Here is an 8689-nt window from a genome sequence, read left to right on the forward strand (position 1 = left end):
TTTACATGAGAAGGGGTTATTTTAAAATCATCTAGTGTGGCGTCTGTCCGGAAACGGAAAGCCAGGGAGGGAATGGTGTGACGGGTCCAATGTGAAGTTAAAGGAAAACGACTGGCAAGCATGTTAGCCTTTTCGGTTGCCGTGCAGAGAATCTCGTGATTGTTTGATAGTGGGGGAATCGTTGACTGTCCATTATTTACTACGCTGTTGTAGATTTTCTAAAATTCAATGGTTCCTAATTTCTGTGCTTCGATGCGTTTTCTGGTGGATTCAGTGTATTCTGTCCTAGCTGTCGTTATTTATCTCTTACAATTAATTCTAGTTTCTATATATATATTTCTGGTTGAAGTGGACTTATATCGGTTGAATCAGCAGTACGTATGCTGCCTTTGAGTAATGGCGGCTGCACAAGTAGAAGTAAACCATAGGAGAGAGTGATGCTTGCTATAAAATTTCCGCGTAGGAACATGTGCTTCAATTGCAGTTTTGAACCATTCAGTAGTTTCATTTGCGCATTGTTCAGCTGGAAGAGAATGCATTAGTTTGACCATCTTCCTGCTGTCATGAAAACGTTTTCTTTTCTGATTTTCTCTGAACACCCTTGGGACAAGCCTTGCGCAAAAGGACCACATTTTTTCCGAATGATTGTGTATACAGTTGAAACCTTTACATAAAACAGTGCTCTTATTTCCTTTATTGACAACCGACCGTCGCTATCCATAAAATTCTGTATTTGGCCAATCAACTGTGGTATTATGTCTTCCTGAATCCTCGCACACATCTTATCAGCCTTAAAAAACTCCCTACCTTCCTTGATTCTCTAATACCACTCAAAGACGTATGCTCGATTTTTGCATGATGATCCGAAAGAATTCTGAAGCATCCCATATATTAGTCTGTCATTTTTTCAAGCTTGAATAAGAATTTTGATTTCATATCGTTTTGATAAACCATCCTCTCGTCCAGATTACAGTTTTGAAATTGGGCATACGTGACAATAAGACTTTAGTAGTATATATCCCAGTTCCTGTTGTAACTGTTCCTTTGGACCTAAAAGCATAAGAATTGGATCGCCATATCATATTTTATTTTCAAAAGTCTACGCCAATTATAACTGTCTATACAAAAAATGTCGTAATACTTATTGAAATTTCTTCGTTCATGACTGTTCAAGAAACTATGCGTATAAACATATGCATATACAATTTCTCTCTTTTCTGTCTCCAAATATCTCTCTACCGTTCTGCTTTACTATTTCTCTTCTTCTCTATATGTTTCTTACTATACTATTATGTAAAGTATATTGATTTCCATGGATAATAAATCGAAAATATTTTTCCCTGTGTGTTACAAGTAGTTATCTTACTGCAGACATCGGATTATTGATTTATCGAACTTTTTTTGATAAAATTTATGTTTAAAAAAAGCTGTAAAGGATACAGGCTTGGGATTTTAGATTTAATTCTCAACCTGGAGGGAGCAGGATGATATGCAGGGAATTATCAACTAATATCTAAGTGTTACTTATATCATGTATGCATTCTCTTTTAAATAAAGTAAGTGACTCATTAAAAGGCTGTTACTGCTGAGACCAAATTATTAAAGAGCGTTGTGCTCCTAGATAGTCTGCTGAGTTCACACTAAATAGGTGTCGGATATTTTTACATTGTTTAATAAAGATTCCAGGTAAACTTGTTTGGTAGGATCTGCGTAAAATGAGAACATAGACCCCAATAGATAAAGAAGTGTCGCTTTGTTTTCTATGAAACTGCTGGCACCGCCCGGTTACTTAAACGAGGAAATTATTAATCGCATGCAAGCGACTCTCTAAGTAATTCCGTCGGTCGGTCGGTTGTTCGGTCGGTCGGTCTGTCCGTAACACATTTGTGCTTGGTCTTTTTGGTTAAGATCAAATATCTGTTGTTAATAGATGCTGTACTTAGCTTTTTAAGCTTTCATTGGCCGTTTGGCCAGGATCAATGTGTGGTGTCTGTTCCGGCAGATGCTGCAGACACTGGCCATATGTGGGGACGGCTCCACATGCGAAACCTTGGTCAATGTGGGGACAGCCCTTCCTACCAGTTGCCCCTACTCACGGGGAGTTGGTCCCCATTTCCCCTTCGCTCCCCATATTGAAAATCGGCCTTGTGCCTTATTTGTTTAGTGAGAGAGAAAATAAATACAGCTTTTCTTGGCCTTTTGCCCAAGATCAAAGTGTAATATCTGTTCCGGCAGATACTGCAAGCTAGGACTAGCTATGACCAGCTATGACTAGCAAAGACCAGATGTGGGGGCAACCCCACATGCCTGACCTTTAACCAGCTCCCATTTCCCACCTCTCGGGAGCTGATCCCATTTTCCCCTTCCCCCTCCCTTCACTCCTCACATTAAACATCGGCCTTGTGCCTAATTTGCTCGGTGGGGGAGCAAATAAATACCATCTGTTCCGGCAGATACTGCATGCAAAGACCATATGTTGGGGCAACCTCACATATAAGATCTTGGTCAATGTAGGGGCAACCCTTCATACCAATTGCCACTATCCAGCTCCCCTACTCCCCGGGAAGTTGGTCCCCATTTCCTCTTCACTCCTCACATTAAAAATCGGTCGTGCGCCTAATTTCGGTGGTGGAGCAAATAAATGCCCTTTTCTTGGACTTTTGGCCAAGATCAAAGTGTAGTACCTGTTCTTACTACATGCTGTACTTTTGTTTGTAACTTTGTGATATAAAGTGAGGGGATCACTTTTCTGTATTAATTTAATACAAAATGATCCCCCACTTTACAACCAGTCAGTCTCAAGTAATTTGTTTTTAAAGGATTCCAGTAATATTTTAAGCATTCACATCATTCTTAAGGTCATTCAGTTCATCCTTAAGTTCATTAAAGTCATTCGAAGTCATTTACTTTTTATTTATTTAAGTCATTTCAGCCCATTTTTCGGCCATTTTCGTTTATCTTTAAGAATTTCATGGCAATCCTACATTCACGAATACATTTATTACACGAGAGCACGCGACTAATGGCTATCGGCCTTGTTATATTTAAAGGGATGAAGATATTAAGAAGTACGACACAGTATCTTTCATTATCAAATAGAATCTGATTAGATCGCATTAATGCATTTTAGAATAATAAAATATTATATTGAGTATAATATAGTGAGTTGGGAATTCGACAAACCTAAACACATGCATTTCTGCTTCATCGCTAGCAAATGTTGACCTGGTTATGTGACGTCAACGTGCTAGCTAAAAACGAAAGTAGAACATTCTACCTGGAAGTTGGAAGTTAGTTATGAGTCTGAGAGTCTACGAGTTCCTTTTTTTTTTACAAGGGTGTCACCGCTTATCAAGGCCCAGAGGCCACTCGAGGATAAGGGTTAATAGGTATACATTAGTCATTGTGATTTTAGCATAGTAAACAGTGGGAATTTTGTAACTTGGATTACTTAGGGGGACGATTCAGTTAGAACTTGTTCACATTGTACTTTTTCTTTTTTTTTCATATGTATCAACTCATAATCTAGGCCAAGAGGCCACTCAAGGATAAGGGTTAAAGAGTGTACAGTAGAAATTGGACAATATAATAATCATTAGTAATGAAAATTTGTTACATTTGGTAACTTATATGGAACGGCTCATCAAGAACTTATTTACGTTAGACTTGACGACAACCATATTGTAATCAGCCGGAAAGCAGGAAAACAATTCCACAGGCGTGCAGTTCTAAGAAAGAAGCTTTGTTCATGGAATCTACGTTTAGGTTTAGGCACAGATAAAGAGTGGGAGGAATTATTGATAGTGTTTACAGCTAGACGAGTGTTTCTTGTGAAAGTTTTACGAGGGGGGACCATAGATTGAAGCTCAGTCGAACACTTTCCATGAAAATAACGATACATCAGAGACAAACTCGCAACATCTCTTCTGTGAGATAGAGGTTGCAAGGAAGAGAAAAGGACATCTCCTACGAGGCTACGAAGTCTATTTTGAACTCTATCAAGGCAGGACAAGTCCTTTCTAGCAGCTCCTGCCCAGATGTGGCAACAGTATTCCATCCTGGGACGTACCTGGCTCTTATATAGATAGAGAATTGCATCAGCAGTGAGATATCTACTGGATCGATAGAAAGATCCCACCGTTTTTCCAGCGGCCTTGGCAACAGATTTGATGTATGGTCGTCGTAGAAGTATTCGGTTTTGTAGAAATTAACTTAGAATACAAAAGAAGTCGCAATAATGGCAATAAGTTTTATGTATGAAATGTATTTTTATTTCAATGAATTTTCAGAAGAATAATGCTTTGAATTTAAATGAGCATGTGAGACTTGCGACTCAGAACGTATTTTTTCATGTTCCCCCTACGTCTTTGCTAAGCAGAAAAAGGTTGTTATTTTGATCAACTGTGTGAAAAAAAAAATGCTCCGTATTTAATATAGAACATTTCCGGAAAATATGACTATTGTTGGATTTTTACAAGATTTTGAAAACGTGTGTGTGTGTGGACGGCTTAGGAAACGTCACTACATAGCAACGTTGCTGTAAAGCGTTGATAATATAAACACGGTTTTTGTCTCGCATTTTCACTATTTTTGTATGCTGTGAAACTTGAAAAAATATTAGCAATTTATTTGATGCCTTTTCTATTAAATGTGAAAAATGTAAGGATGATATTACCTTAAATTGCAATTACATCAGGTTACATAAAGAGGAGTTAAAACTGTGGTGCGCGTTGGCGGTACCTATTGATCAATTGTTATCTCTTCTATAATGTAAAAGTGACTTTGTGTGTGCGCGGGAGTTCCTTCCCCATAGGTTCCGAAACGGCTGAGTATATCATTTTGAAATTTCACACAGAGGTAATTTATATATCTGGTAGAGTTCTTAGATATATTTTGTACAGAAATTCATCCGAGAAGTATCAAAAATCACTTTTTTCTCTTATAGATTATAAAATTATATTGTTACACGGAAATATTTTAAGTTACACCCATCAAAGAGAAATAATTACATAAAAGCCCATCATTTTGTCCTAAAAAATCCAGTTTTAGTATAATCAAGAAAAAATTAGTAGTATACCGTTCGTCCATAGATCGAATCATCCCCTGTTGTACTGCCAACTAACTAACTAACTAACTATATATATATATATATATATATATATATATATATATATATATATATATATATATATATATAAATGTATATATATACATACATATATATATATATATATATATATATATATATATATATATATATATATATATATATATACGACGGGAGTCACAGGAAACGGATGGTTTTAATAAATAGCAGCAAATTTAACGGAACCATAAGTGGGTTTAAAAACCACCTTTATCACTCCCTGTCCCTTTTCCCAAGGAAAAAAGAAGCGTTTTAAAGCATCCGTTTCCCGTAACTTCCCCTGCATGCATATATATATATATATATATATATATATATATATATATATATATATATATATATATATATACACGCCATAATCGCGTTGGCACACCTGTTCTCGTCAGATTACTAAGTTAAGCAAAGTTTAACAAGGTTAATATACGATTGGTGACCATTTGGGAATTCTAGCCGCTATATGTGTTCTCTGCTTATCTCAGCGTTTGTTTTCAGTCGTTGTGTACAATTCACTTACCACTGGTAATTAACAATATCGACTCAAGTGATGTGAGGTGCATAGTCTGTCAAAGACTGAATGAGGCTTTATATATATATATATATATATATATATATATATATAGAGAGAGAGAGAGAGAGAGAGAGAGAGAAAGGGGGGGAGAGAGATAGATGAAGGGAGGGAGAGAAATATAGGTATATATACGTATATACAGAGGTGCTTTAAAACCTAAATCAAAATTTGAATTTTGGTTTTCTGATTCCTTTTTTTTTTTTAAATTGTTATTATATTTTCACCCCAAACAAGACACATTGCATCTTTGGTGTAGGGGGCTACTATCAGGGGCAGCAACTACTGGGGCACTATGTTGGGATTTGGGCAGCAAGATGTCGGTTCACGTTACACTTGAACTTCTGCATGTCAGTACAGTTAGGGAAGCAGGAACCTGGAATGGAATTCCGGAGTCTAGCGGTTCTGGGGAAGAAACTACTGGAGTAGAAAGATCTTTTGCATCTAGGGATCTCTACTGTATGGGGGTAGGATTTAGATGCCTGCCGGGTTTATCAAGGGTGTCTACGTCGTGGGGGCACAAATGTCTGCAGTTCGTCAGAGGATGTGTAAGGATATTGTATTGTGTCTGAGGATGCCTTTAAAAAAACGGAATCCTATATTAGGTGCAGTTTTACTACGCATGTGCATATGTAGCCAACACTAAGTGTATGAATAAATCTACTAAAAATATACTCTGCTTGTCATTGAACACTTTTTGATAAACACCGGAATTTTTTATGCATTCCATTATAAAAATCGTATTCTACGAACAAAACAACGCGTTATTATCTGCGAATTTTTTTTCCTCTTTATGTATATTTTCTATCGATATTAGCGTTCTGAACTCGGCCTCATCAACTATTCCTCGTTAAATACCGCAGACAAAAATATAATTATGCCGACGCCTCTGATCTAAAAATCACAGAGGAGAAACCGGCAGTCTTCGGAAGAAATTACAGCTTCGTAAATATAACTACCCACACGGAACTTACAGCGTAATCATTATCAGACTCGGGCGTGAAATATTCCCTCTAATATTAAAATTGCGCAAAGTACATCCTCGCATTATTAAGCTGAGTCCTGTCCGTCGGCCAATCGAAACATATGTTAAGCACATTTTCGTCCATCCATCCTGCGCGAGCGGAGCCGTGATTGAACTACTACACGAGTTTTAGTGTAATTCAAATCTTGTCGTTAGCTGAATACTTGATGCTTCGCCAGGGCACTCAAGAGTATTTTTATCGTGACGCCATTACTAGACAGGGATCCTACCACTATCTCCTAGAGAAGGCTACACCTGGTATTTTACCTTGCGGTACATACAGCGCCTCGCTTTCCCAGATGGTCACCCATTCGGTACTGCTTAAGCTAAATGTTGCTTAACATGTGATGTGGCGGGAACCGATGTGTCAACATAATTGTGCCATATATATACATTTTTTTTTACATACGACTTAAAATAAAACACTCCTATGTATAAATCTTGTGTATCGCTTGATTGATTGATATATATATTTTTTTTATTTTGAAATTTCTATGAAACGCAGAGAAGTGAATATTGACACAATGGAAAAACATAACAAGATGCCTTATTCCCCATTTTTTTGTGGAATTTGAACGACTATTTTGTAAACTATGCGAATTTGATTGCTAACCATTGGCTGCTATATAGATATAAAAATATAATATATATATATATATATATATATATATATCTATAAGGCCACCATTCGCCCATGTATGGAGTATTGCTGCCACATCTGGGCTGGTGCATCTGCTACTAGTCTCTCGCTCCTTGACAAGGTTCAAAAGAGAGTCGCAAATCTGATAGGCCCTGAACTGGCATCTAAGCTTCAGCCTCTGTCCCATCGACGAAATGTTGCATCCCTCTGCCTGTTCTACAAGTATTTTAGTGGTGAATGCTCTGATGAACTGCAATCACTTGTGCCCCCACGACGCGAGCACCCTCGACAAACCCGACAGGCTACTAGATCCCACCCCCACACTGTAGAGGTCCCTAGATGTAAAAGATCTTTTTACTCCAATAGTTTCTTCCCCAGAACCGCAAGACTCTGGAATTCCATTCCAGGTCCCTGCTTCCCCAACAGTACTGACGTGCAGAAGTTCAAGTGTAACGTGAACCGACACCTTGCTGCCCAAATCCCTACATAGTACCCCAGTAGTTGTTGCCCCTGATAGTAGCCCCCTACACCAAAGTGGCAATTTGCCTTGTTTGGGGTGAAAATGTAATAAAAAAAAAAAATAAAAAAAAAATATATATATATATATATATATATATATGTATTGTATTTTGTGTACAAAAAGTTGTTAGATAAGATATGTCATTGGTACCGTCGGTTTCAAGCCCGATAATTAAGACCGTTTTAGATATTTATATCAAGCTCTCTTCAGCCAATACTCATCTATTTTATAACCAGAAGTGAAAAAATATATATACCTCACGAGTTCACGTTTAACTCTCGTTTTGCTAACTCCCCCTCCTTTTATTTCTCGGATGATGATTATTTCATTTACATTAAAATTAGAATTATTTTAATTTTAAAATCTCATTTCGATTGAAATTTTTTACACATTTTCTTATATATAAAACGTCTTTTATGTTATACCAATGAAATTTAAAAATCTAATTTTCTTATATATATAAATTCAAACTTAAAATTTATATCAATATCGATCAAAAACGTAAAATTTCGTTTAATTATATGGAAATACTTTTAAAAAAATTCAAAATACATTTGATTTGTTTGTTTTAATTTCAATTCATTACAGCCTAAGGGATTTTTCTAATATATTAACACTTATATTTGTCCTATAATTGAAATAGATTGTGAATTAGAGTTATAAAGTATGATTTCTAAAAACTTATACAATACAATAATTTACAATCTATAATACAATTACGATTAAAATCCAAGCTCACTTATCTTCTTTTTTTTTTGGTGCAAAAAACAATGATTTTTCTAGAATTTCCGTAC

General features: G+C 36.4%; 1 pseudogene; it reads left to right on the forward strand.

The window, feature by feature from the left end:
• The first annotated feature begins 2644 nt into the window (after positions 1-2644).
• On the forward strand, positions 2645-2826 carry LOC145249221 (U2 spliceosomal RNA; annotated as a pseudogene).
• The last annotated feature ends 5863 nt before the right edge of the window (positions 2827-8689 follow it).

This window comes from Euprymna scolopes, chromosome 27 (assembly GCF_053919585.1).
Source record: "Euprymna scolopes isolate OS-2025 chromosome 27, ASM5391958v1, whole genome shotgun sequence".
Classification (NCBI taxonomy): domain Eukaryota; kingdom Metazoa; phylum Mollusca; class Cephalopoda; order Sepiida; family Sepiolidae; genus Euprymna; species Euprymna scolopes.